Source organism: Amblyomma mixtum, chromosome 4 (genome assembly GCF_055824585.1).
Source record: "Amblyomma mixtum isolate Tamu chromosome 4, ASM5582458v1, whole genome shotgun sequence".
Lineage (NCBI taxonomy): Eukaryota > Metazoa > Arthropoda > Arachnida > Ixodida > Ixodidae > Amblyomma > Amblyomma mixtum.
The window spans coordinates 111,893,024-111,905,797 of NC_143015.1; the positions used below are offsets into that span (position 1 = coordinate 111,893,024).

Genomic DNA, 12,774 nt, shown 5'->3' on the forward strand with positions numbered 1-12,774 from the left:
GACAGAGTCTGGGAATTCAGTGGAACTCTGTGTGCGCAGCCTCGTTCCCTTCTATTCCCTGGTGTCCGGGCACCCATACCAATAGATTTATTTGTTCTCTCAACTGAGCTATGTTGCACGTTTGTTAAAATGTTGCTGGTAAGCGGCGCTATTCGTCCCCTTTTATAATTTCGGCAGGCGTGTTGAGAATCGTAAATTATGTGCATGGCGCCTTAGTGAATGGCTGCCAGCGTTATCGCCACTTCCTCGGCTAACGAAACTTCTCTATTTTTCACCGAGAGTTCATCCAACTGCCTTCCCCTAGGATGAAATACCGTACAAAGCTTATCGGAACTGTTGAATGTAAAGAAGGTCGAGGGCTTATCAAGCTGCATTTTGCATATTTCGTCTGTTTGCATCTAACTGTTAACCAAAAGCTTTACAAAACAACGTATCAAATCTTGGGCTGTTCGTACACTGCTATTAAATGTTGAACAGGTGTAATAGTCCAGTGTGTGCATTTTACTTGTGTATACCCTCTCTGGTCATGTCTTTATACACGCGCTTTTAAGCTTCAATATCGCTTGGAAGATGTATCGTTACACATCTCGACTCTCAATTAATAGTGCTTGAAGGTAAGGACATGATTTTTCATACTAACTGCCGTGCAATATCTTTCCCCATATTCACCAAACAGCTGATACCCGAGGATCTGGTGGCTAGTCGTGTGGTGGTCGCAGGGGAGCAACGCAGGACTGCAAGAAGTTTGCCGGAACTCACCCGGCTGACAGACCAGAGTACATTTGGACATTCACCCGGTCCACCTGGACGAGGAACAGGGGTCAGTCACCGCCCGATTGATCGAGGTGACGACTGCCCTCCAGGACTTCTCTTGCATCCTGATATAGTCCTTCCGATACGACTGCTGGCTCCTGGTGGTAGTGGCGGTCCCAGAGATTGGTTTTAGGGGGGGGGGGGGGGGTGGGGACTTCCATGTATAAAAAAAAATAGAAACAACAAATTTTTATTGACATTTTATTTGTACACCAATTTTTGTGCGTTTTTTGTTGAGAAATAAACGGCGAAAGATATAGATGTTATACCATAACACTCGCTTTGAATGTTAACTGTTTCGTGAGCAGCATTAATTTCGATGCCCTGCTGCTTGTGCTCTTGTCCTTCAAATGGTTCACCTCATAAGTAACACAATTCCTAGTTATTCACGCTGATTTCTATCTTTACTCTCATTTCTCTTCCCCATGCTGTGCACAGAGGAGGGCTCCGTGCTCCTTTGTTGGGCATAGGCGCTTTTGTAGTGGCCTCCATGCTGTGCTTTCGCTGTGTGACGGTGACTGACCTTGACTGTGTTGTAACTTTGTTTTTGTCTTCTTTTGTTCTGATTGTTTTTACTTCTCTTATTTTCGTTGTGACCGGCACTCGGTGCTTTGTTTGGACTGTTACGGTGACTATGACTTGCTGTGACTTTGGTTTTCTCACTTTTTTATTTCGCAGACTGCACGCTGTGCTTTGGCTGTCTGCCTGTGACTGTAACGTTGGCTGTGATGTGCCTTTGTTTCCTCTTCTTTTGAGTCTTTATTTTTTTACTACTCTGTATTTCTCTCTAAATTATTTTTATGCGTAGCATATTGCTATCACTCAGTTCAGCCCTTGGGCGCGGCCGGGCAGCCACCAAACCACGTGACGTGACGTCACGACAGCCAGAGGGAAAACCGTAGGTAGAGATGATGGCGATTCTTGGTGAGAATTGCAAACACAGTAAACAGGAAAGAAAAGAAAATAAGAAATAATGAAAAGAGTAAATAACAAATAATAAAAAAAATGAAATAAAAAATAATAAAGAATAATAAAAACAAAACAAACAAAATACAAAAGGGAAAAAACGAAAAAATAAAATAATGAAATAAAATAAAAAAATAAATAAAAATAATAAAAACACCGCGCAATATACAACGCATTCTTGGCTTTACCAAGCTAATTGGAGCATTTACTTCTTTTTCATTCATCTTGGGCGCGGCCGGGCAGCCACCAAACCACGTGACGTGACGTCACGACAGCCGGAGGAAAAACCGTAGGTAGAGATGATGGCGATTCTTGGTGAGAATTGCAAACACAGTAAACAGGAAAGAAAAGAAAATAAAGAATGAAAACAGTAAATAAAAAATAATAGAAAAGCGAGAAATAATAAAAAATAATAAAAACAAAACAAACAAAATACAAAAGGGAAAAACGAAAAAATAAAATAATGAAATAAAATAAAATAAAAAAATAATAAATAAAAATAAAAAGACCACGCAATATACAACGCATTCTTGGCTTAACCAAGCTAAGCCTGGGCATAATTTTTTTCCTTTGGAGCATTTACTTCTTTTTCATTCATCTTGAATTGGCGTTAAACCTGACAAAAGGTTGCAGGTCCGGGCGCCCTCTCTCTTTCTTTTATGTTTTTTTTTACCTTTTCTGAAAGTAGCAATAAAAGGGTAAAAGGTTGTCGGATGAGATGGATATTCGGCCCCGTTGTGTCCAGGAAGGTCAAAGCACCTGTCCGGGCATTTCACGAGCGCGGTTGGCGGCCTTCATTACTCAGTTCGGGGAAGGGCCTTTGTTCCGCCCTTGGTCCCCTCCGACAAGGCTGCTGGTCAGCGCGCCTTGTGAAGCCAACAGAAGCGATGATCCCCACGTTGGCGTCGCTGTGTGGGATAAGTGGCAATGGTTTACTTTAAATAGAAAATAAAAAGTGAAGGAAAAGAATGTTGGCGGCCGCAGAAATTGCTATCTTATATCTTAAGAACGCGAGCTGCGGTTGCTACGTTTCCTAGGTTCAGTTTCCAATCGCGGCCTGTCCGGTGCTAATGCTTCTTAGCACCGTTCGCTGCGTCACAAGTCTGACCGCAGCCACTGGGGACTGAGGGCCGAGGGTTAACTGTGTTGTTCATGGAAGGTTGCGGCCAAGTACTGCACCAGGGTGGCCGAATCCTGCTCTGGTGATCTGGTGAGGAAGTGCGTTGTCGGGTCTATTCATCGAGATGAGGCCGCACCCCAGGCCTGTTTGTACAGTTCCATCGACACGTGGAGTGTCCTCTGTCTAAAAAAAAAAAAAAACCCGGTGGAGAATTGCGAACGGCGGAGACCCAAGGGGTGGAGGCCCTACGCCTTGCTAGGGCTAAACCTGAGCGCGAGGGCCAGAGTCTCAGAGTCACGAAGAACGCGGCCAACAGAGTACAAAAAATACAAAAAGTAATTTCCTGGCTCTGTCCGAAAATAAGAGCCCGCGAGCGGCCAGTATGCAAAATCATTTATAGGAAACGGCAAATTTTACGCACCGTCCTCTCTCAAACTAGCCCAGCGCGCGACACACTGCACCAGCGGCCTGGGTGGGGCGCCTGGCGGCGTATAGCACCCACGGAGCGTTCATGCCGCGCGTGCACGACCTGGCGAAGAGCAAGCGCGAAGTGAAGCCCGCCTGCTCGCCCATGGTGGGATAACGACATGAATGGGTGGCTCCCCTCCGCCCCGACGAGGTTGCTGGCCTCCCTAACCGCGGCACCGCCGCCGACGTCGGCGCGTCGGAGCTTACGCAAGACAACGATGGGGGCACGGCAGGAACCTGATACCTCCACAAGAATTTTACTCGTATAACCTCAAGTAGGGCACTACTTGACTATAACAGAAGAGCTTTCCAGTTCTACGTCTAAAATCATATCTCGCCCTGTGAGAGCACGAAAACAGACGTTCGGGAAGATGTGCAAAGGCTTTTCTTTTTTTTCTTTTTTTATTTCCCTAGAAATACACGGGATCGCCGATGCCATAACACACTTTGCCACCCTATCCCCCGCCCCCGGATACCTTGTCTATACAGACTCGCAGGCAGCTCTGCGTGCCTTCCACGAAACCGATCGGCCTTAGATGCTGCCCTCATAGCATTAAGCCCACGACCGGTGACCCTTCGTTGGATTCCTGGTCACATGGCCATCCCCGGCAATGAGCTGGCTCACCAGCTTGCCTGCGAAACTATACACCGGTCGCCGGGGATCCATTGGACGAGCCCACCGACGGAGCAGGCGGTCAGGGCTTACAGACACACAGTCTACGAATACTACGCGCAGCAAAAATTTGACTTAGCTGATTTACCACCACCACACCCATCCTTATCGATCCGTGAAGCTCGCATTCTTCGCCGAATACATTTTAATCTTCTACATACACCAGCCAGACTTTATCTATACCGGTACACTTCTACACCTCAGTGCCCAAACTGTCCACACACATATGCAGACATAGAACACTGCCTTACACTGTTCCACGCAGCCTTCCAGTCCCCCGCCTTCCAGTCCCCCGCGAAGAAAGGTTTGGTTTGGTTTATGGGGTTTAATGTCCCAAAGCGACTAAGGCTATGAGAAACGCCGTAGTGGAGGGCTCCGGAAATTTCGACCACCTGGGGTTCTTTAACGTGCACTGACATCGCACAGTATACGGGCCTCTAGAATTTCTCCTCCAAAGAAATTCACCCGCCGCAGCCGGGATCGATGGATGGATGGAAAAAACTTTATTGTTAATAAATTGGTGTTCTTGACCCTTACGGGTCACTGGGCGCTGTGGTCGATCATTGGTCCAGGATTCCGCACTTGACTGCTGCCATCGTGGCTCGGCACACAAGGAATCGTTGCGCTTCCTCGTCCTCGCTGGCCAGCAAGTGCTCCCACTGCATCACACTCGGGTGGTATATTCGTGGCTCTAAGTCTGCCTTAGGGCAGGTCCATGTGACATGTTCTAGTGTAGGTTTACCCTGACACCACGGACATTCGTCTGCATATTGTGTACGGAAAATCTTGTGTAGTTTGTGCAGGTGTGGGTAGGTACCGGTTTGTAGTCTGCGCCAGTCTACCGCCTCCTCTTTGGTGACCCTTTTGTGTGGGGCTGGGTAGCGTTTCCGCTGACCCGTGTAATAATCGAGTATATCTGAGTACGTGGGGTTAACTGGGTCAAAGGTGCCTGTGGTGCAAAGTGCTGAGTCTGCTCGGTTGACGTCCCCTCGAGCTAACTCGTCTGCTGCCACGTTGCCCCTCATCCCCTTATATCCGGGAACTCACACTGTACTATGTTTAGTGTTTTTGTGTCTTCTCGTCGTGTGTAGAATATTATTGGCGATGCTGTCGATCCTGCCTCTTGTGTAGTTTCTACATGCTTGTTTGGAGTCGGTCACTATAGTGAGGTTGTGTCCTGTTGCGTTGCCGTGCGATATTGCCAGAGCAATGGCGGCTTCTTCAGCTGCTTCTATGTTTGGGTTGTTTATCGTTGCGCTGGTTATTTCTTGCCCTCCTTCGTCTGTTACAACGGCGATCGTTTTGCGTTGGTATCGGTACTTTGCTGCTTCCGTGTAGACTACGTTGGGATTGTCGCTGAGTTCCTTGGTGAGTGCTCAGACTCTGGCTTGTCGTCTTTCATGATGTAAATTCGGATCCATGTGTCGGGGTATTGGTCTTACCGGAATGTTGTTTCTGTCTTCATTATCAATCTGTTCCTTGCCTCTTTATGTACGTAGAGGTAGCCGTAATTTCTCCAGTAGGTGTCTTACCGTTCTGGTGTGATGAGTCTGTCTAATTGCGCCCTACGTTGCGCTTCTCGTAGTTCGTTGAAGGTGTTCGATACTCCCAGGGCCATTAGTTTTTCGGTTGGTGTGGACATTGGAAGTTTGAGCGCCGTTTTATACGCTTTGCGTAGTAGGGTGTCGATTTGTAGTCTCTTGCTTGTTTAGTTCGTGGTAGGGGAGGCTGTACGTTACCCTGCTCGTGACGAGGCTGTCTATGAGTCTTAGGGGGTCCTGTTCTCTCATCCCCTTCTTTTGCTGCTGATTCTTCGCACGATTCTGGCGACTTGCTCTGTTGTATTCTTAGTAGAGGCAATGGTTTTGCTACATCCTCCTGCGTTTTGCAGCCACATTCCAAGTACCGTGACTTCCGTTTTCTCAGGTATTGTCTCGTTTCCGAGTTTGAGGGTGATTTAGGAGTCGTATTTTCGTGTACCTTTTTTGATTCTTACGTATTCTGATTTTTCTGCTGAGCACGATAATCCTCTGGCCCTGGCGTATTGTTCAGTATGGTCGATTGCTCTTTGTAGCCGCTCTTGTTTAGCTGCTAGGGAGCCTGTGGTTGTCCATATTGTTATGTCATCTGCATACATTGCGTAGCTGATGTTTTCTGTTTCGTCCAGTACTTTCGTGAGTCCTATCACCGCTATGTTGAATAGTGGCGGTGATATTACTGAGCCTTGCGGGGTACCCTTGTTTGGCACCGTGAAGCTCTCCGATCTTGTATCTCCGATGCCTAACGTAGCTGTTCGTTCCGTGAGAAAGGCTTTAACATAACGGAAGGCTCTGCTTCCACAGTTTATGTTATTGAGACCTTCCATGATGGCCGCATGTCCCACGTTATCGAAGGCTCCCTTTATGTCGAGCGCTAGCACTATGTGTTCGCCGCTTCTTGGTATTTCAGTGAGGACGTCCTCCTTTAATTGCAGTAGTACATCTTGAGTGGACAGCCCCCTTCTGAAGCCAAACATGGCATCAGGGTAATATCCCTTGTCCTCCATGTAGTTTGTGATCCTTTCATTAATCACCCTCTCGTATATCTTCCCTAGACAGGAGGATAGGGAGATTGGTCTTAGGTTTTCGATTTGGAGTCTTTTACCCGGCTTGGGTATCATAATTACCTCTGCATGTTTCCATTCCGCCGGCACGATTCCTTTTTCCCAGATAGCTTTTAGGTACTTCGTAAGCTCGGCGATGGCCGTGTCTCCCATGTTTTTAATGGTAGCGTTATTTATTTTGTGTTTTCCGGCTGCCGTATTCTTTTTTGCTTCCCCTATGGCTGCCCTTACTTCCTCCTCGGTGATTGGCCTATACATCTCGGGGTTGCCTTCGCCGGTGTATGCTTGGTCTTGCTTTGGGTGCGTGGTTGTGCCGTAGCATTTTTCCCTCAGTGCTTGTGTTAGTTGGTCTTCCGTTCCAGGGAAGGTGTGGAGTAGTCTTTTCATGGACTCGCCGCTTTCCGTTTTGGTTTTTGTGGGGTCTATCAAAGCTCTTAGTATATTCCAAGTTCGGGCCGTGCCTAGTGTTCCTCTAAGTGCTTCCGTGAACTGTTGCCAGTTTTGCGTGGCGATGTTGTCTGCGTGTTCTGATGCCTTCTTAGTCAGTTCTGCGACCTTCAGCTTGAGTTTCCTGTTGTGTTTTTGCTGCCTCCATCTCCTGATAAGGCTTCTTCGTGCTTCCCATAGGTGAAGAAGGTGGCTGTCTACGTCTGGGTGTTGTTCCGTGCGAACGATCATCTTCGTGTATTTTTGTCTGACCTTTTTAAGCTCCGTGCACCACTCTTCTATGTTGGTTATCGGTTTTATTATATCGTCACTGTGGTTTCTGAAGGCTTTCCAGTCTGTGATTTTGGCAGTCCCTAGGCATCTCTTCATTTCTCCTGCGGCTATTTCTAAGTTAAGGATCAAGTGGGCGCTCCCTAAGGTTTCCATTGTATTTTCCCCATTGGATATTCTCGTTGTTTTTTGAGAAGTCTAGGTCAGGTGTGGTGTCTTTGCAGACACTGTTTCTTATCCTCGTGGTAGTTGTGGGGTCGTTAGCTAGCTCCATGCAGTATTTTGTTGCGCTTTCTGCTATGATTTTACCTTTGGCATTGAGTGTTTGGTACCCCCAACTGGGGTTTGCCGCATTAAAGTCCCCTAGGATCAACAGTGGGTTCTGGCCTGCCATATCGCTGGCTTTTTTGAACAGTTAGTATATTCTGGGGTTCTTTTGTTTTGGGGGGCTGTACAGGTTTATGATGAAAGCGCTGTCATCCGCTGGTTTTTCGGGTACAATTTATAGTACAGTGTGGTGTACGTCCGTATCCGTTATGTTGGTTTTGCAGCCGGGATCGAACCCGGGTCTTTCGGGTCAGAACCACTGAGCCACCACGGCGGAAAAAAAAGAGAAAGAGGTGCCGTAGTGAAGGGCTCCGGAAATTTCGACCATCTGGGGTTCTTTAACGTGCACTGAGATCGCACAGCACACGGGCGCCTTTTGCGTTGTAATCGGGGTACTAGCAAGGGAGAGTGGTGGTGTAGATGCATTTCACGTGCGCGAGGTAGCCCTCGGTGCCCTGTCGATGGTTATGAACCAGGCGGCGAATGCTAAGCTTGGCCCACCTGCAGTGGGGGAGAACGGTAACCACACTAGGCAGCGATCGCCCCCTAATTCGCATTACGCTTAACTATCACCGAGATGTGAGACGTTACTGCGCCCTTTGCTTTCCTCAAATGTTCCTCAAGATTTCCTTGCGTTTTTGAGCAAAGGAACTGCACAGCAACTCTTTAAGCTCTTGGTGGACACCTCAAACGCGCCTAAAGAAGGCACAAAACCACGATTAGCAGGAAATGAAAGGCGCAGAAGGTGGCTCGCTTCTTGGTGGACGCCTAACCGCGCCATGAGGAAAGGGAGTAAGGTGGAAGGGAAATAAGAGAAAAAGAAAGTGGTGCTGTAGTGGAGTCATAATCAGCCTGACTGCGCCCCCTGCAGTGCAAAGGCCACTCCAAGGTTTCTCCAATGAACCTTGTACTTTGCTAGTTGCGGCCACCGTATCCCCCCAAACTTGTTAATCCTATCCACCCACCTAACTTTTTCGGTTGAAGAGAACTTTTTCGGACAGCTTTTTCGGTTGAAGAGAGGCACAACTAGTCTCCCAACTGCGCAGACTACAACAGACCCCATCTTGCAGGGAGCTCCTACAGAAACTGGGCCGCGCCGATCAAATTCAAGAAATACAGAGGACAGAAACAATTCCGGACGAATATCGCAACACACTAAAAGTAACGCCAATACCCCGGAACATGGATCCCAACCTACACAAAGCACGCAGAGAGGCAAGGGCTGAATACCTACAAATGACATTAGCACCCCAAGAAACGACGGTATACGTGGACGCAGCCACATACACCAGAACAGCGGGGCAGCACAACAGCAATGCGGTAACAACGGTGATTGACTCAACCCTACGCGAGATCACCAGCGCATCACTACAAGACTATACGATAGTCGAGACTGAGGAAGCGGCCGTCGCTCTAGCGGCAGCGGAGGGCTATCGGTCTAAACGGTCTCTAAAAATCCTTACAGACTCACAAACAGCATGCCGCAACTACCTACGCGGCAGAATAGGGCACAGAGCGCTCCGCATACTCCGCTCTGGGGGCCACATAACACAACGACAAACAAACGAAGAACCAATCAGGCATACGATAGTATGGACGCCGGGACATACGGGAGTAACAGGGAGCCAAGAGGCGGACAGGATAGCTCGAGGGTACAGTTATTACCGAGCATCCAACGTAGGCGACCTCGAGGGGAACGAACCTGTACCCCAAGATTATTCGGCGATACTAAACTTTTACAAGGGCTGCAGAAAGCGGTATCCACCACCGGACAACTCCCTTAGCAGAGAGGACTCTGTCGCGTGGAGGCAGCTACAGACGGGCTCCTACCCGAACCTACACGTACTCAACAAAATATATCCAACACAATACAATGACAAATGCCCTTGGTGCCAAGAACCCCCCACGCTGTACCACATAACGAGGGCATGCCAGAGGATAAGCGTGGTACCAGTGATAACAAACCCGAGTGCGGAGCAATGGGAGGGAGTGCTCTCCAGCGATCGCCGGGTCGACCGAGAAGGTCTGATTCGGCGAGCAAAACTGGCAGCAGCATCCAGCGGAGCCCTGGACTAAGGGCAACCGACCTTTGAGCAACATGGACGAAGCCATCTCAAAACCACCGAACACAACCGAATCTAGAGCTAATAAAGTTTTCACTCACTCGGGGTTAGTCGGCGTTCCGCTGTAGCCATGCCGTTGTCTTCCCCCACGACGAAGGCTTCTAGTGGTTGTATTAAAATGACCAAGTATTCAACCAAGGAAAGCCATGTATTACCAAGCCTAGCCATCAATATGCTTCGCATCTGACCAGGGTTAACCAAGTTAAGCCTCAGCCATTTTTTATTGTAGTGTTTGACAGCGCAGCTCTTTGGCGCCCGTTTCGCGGCGTCGGCGTCGCCGTTGCCCGTTCGGCGTTCATTGTGTTCATTGGCGTTGGACGCCTGGATGCCTGAATCGCGCTGTTGCGTGGTTGATTCGACAGTATGAGTCGTTGCCTAGCAACCGTCGCGGTGGACACCCGAGTGAGTGAAGAAACTTTATTTCCGCCAGAAGAAGACCCGTGCCCCTCCGTACCGCACGCAGGCGTCCGGGGAGGGGCAGTGTCGCAGCTGGAAGACTAGCAACGGTATAGACACCCGAACCGCACCGCACAGGAAGGGAGGCAGTTTAAGTGAAAGAACAAAGACAAAGAGAGGTTGTAGTGAAGAAAATGAAACTTGTATTTGAGGAAAGGAAATTACGCAGTAACTCCTAATCATTCCAGCAGTTCACCGCCTGTGTCTTGGCCACTCCCCCGTAGTGGGTATGTGCCATTCTACTTGAGGCCAACCAACCAACAAACCAACCAAATTACGCAGTAACTGTCTCGCAATCTCGGTGGACACCCGTCATCCGTTTGTAGAGGAAGGGAGGAAGTGGGAGTGAAAGAAGAGACAGGAGGAGGGCCCGTAATGAATAAAATGAATTTGAGGAAAGGAAATTACGGAGGAGGTTGCGCCGCTGCGCGGAGGAGAGGCCACAGTTGGCACGATTCCAGTGCACGGATGGACACCGCGAGCATGGACGGACACTGCCAGCATGGACGGACTCCGCGGGCAAGGACGGACACCGCGAGCATGAGCCATTAAAGACTTTCGTCTTAAAATTGAGAGTGACTTAGCTCTACCATGCCTGTATATACAGTCGATCCCGGATATATCGAACTCGAAGGGGATCGCGAAAAAAGTGCGATATATCAATAATTCGAAATATAAAATATGCCTATTAGACGCTTATTTTAAAATTGCGCAAATCTCGGACAATTTCCCGGGATCGTAGCAAGTGGGAACTTCCCGATTTACTCCTCTTAAGTCCACAAAAACGAAAGCACAACTCCGCGATCAGCGCGCTTTATTTCGCAAGAAAAAAGTCAGTGAGCTTTGCTTGCCTCTTCCTCTGCACCATGCAGTTCATTAAGCTGTCCTCAAGCTTGTTGATAGTATCCAAATGAGAAAGTCCAGTGCCCTCCATTGCGCCACAACAGCGACGAATGACGCTGAATGCGGATGCAAGTTCAGCCGCAGTGCATGGCGGCTGGGCCTCTTCGCACAATCTTCGTCACTGCTCGGGTCCGCTTCCTCGGTATCGATGATGTCAGCCACGATGTGATCATCAGAAATTAGGCGTCTGCGGGCCTGCGGCCAGCACGGTTTCCCTCTTCCCAGCTCCTTATGGCCATTCCCATTTCCTTTCACACCCCCCACAAAGTTCCCATCGCGTGACTAAGAGCGCAGCTGTCCAAGACCAGCGCCACGTGAACTCTTATTAGGAGAAGCCCATTTGCAGGAGCGCGCGCTAGTGGAAGAAGCCCACTTCCAGGGTGGCACATACTGGGAGAAGCGCACTTGCGGGGGCTCGGCATGGCACGGAGTTCGATATGTCAAATATAGGGTGCACAGGAGTTCGATAAACGTAAACAAATTTGCTATACTTTTGCATGAGATTCCCAAGGGGATTCTACATCTGTTCGATATAGGCAATAATTCAATATATCCGGGTTCTATATATCCGGGATCGACTGTAGTAGCGTGAGGTGAGGGCGAGGTGTACACATCTCGATGCACACCGGAACCAGAGGGAAGGCGCACAATTGCTCTCTTGGAACAGTGGACAGCTCAACCGTGCGTTAAGCCAAGTGGCGGTAGTGACAGGTGTGCGCTGCATGCGTTGACATTCAGAACATTGTGCCAGAAACGTGGCGCTGAAGCCATAGACCGTCGGCGTTCATTGTGTTCATTGGCGTTGTCAACGTTTTACACTCCGATAGTTTTAAAGAAAGGAAGGCGAGCGCACGCAGCGAGGCACGCAAGCTGTGCGTAGTGACGAAACTTGCTCCTCGCGAATGCGCAGCACGGCTCTCCAGGAGCCACACGAAACTGCTCAACCCCGGCCAGTATAGCTCATGTAACAAAGCAGGCGATAGCCTGGAGACGACTCCAAATCTGTACATACCCAAATCCAGTTCTCATGAACGCAATGTTCCCCGAATTAAGATCGGCTCAGTGTCAACACTGTGACGAAAGGGGGTCCCTCGACCACATTGTCTGAAAATGCTCTTTTTGTAGCGTGAGCTACACTGGCCGAGGTAGAACAGTTTCGCGTGGCTCCTGGAGAGCCGTGCAGCGCATACGCGAGGAGTAAGTTTCGTCACTACGCACAGCTGGCGTACCTCGCCGCGCAAGCTCGCCGTCCTTCGGAGCGTAAAAATTGAGGGGGCACTTTGACTGTCAAAAGTGGGTAGAGGCGGAAGCGTTTTCCGCACCACCTTCGCTGTTTCTGTGGCACTGGTGGCGTCACATATATTTGAGTACTAATTACTAATTGATGACAAATCACTAATTGTTAATTACTGATTAATGCCTGAATGCTAATTAACTGCTAATTAATGACGCTTAAGCTTCGCCTTTAGGAGTGGAACGCGACAGCGCGTTGTAGCGCTGCCAGGGAGTCCACGAACGCCACCCCCCGTTCGGCGCGATGCCTTGCCCTTTGAACGCAACGCTTTTTGAGGAAAGGAAATGGCGCAGTAATTCTCTGTCATCTCGG

General features: G+C 49.0%; 1 protein-coding gene across 18 annotated transcripts in view; it reads left to right on the forward strand.

Moving 5' to 3' along the window:
• LOC149347896 (uncharacterized) overlaps positions 1-941 on the forward strand; it is a 66,232-nt gene extending 65,291 nt beyond the window's left edge. For all 18 annotated transcript variants that reach the window (XM_089587716.1, XM_089587707.1, XM_089587698.1 and 15 more), the window contains one exon: positions 677-941. The gene's annotated coding sequence lies outside the window, so the exon portion shown is untranslated. The remainder of the gene's footprint in view (positions 1-676) is intronic.
• The last annotated feature ends 11,833 nt before the right edge of the window (positions 942-12,774 follow it).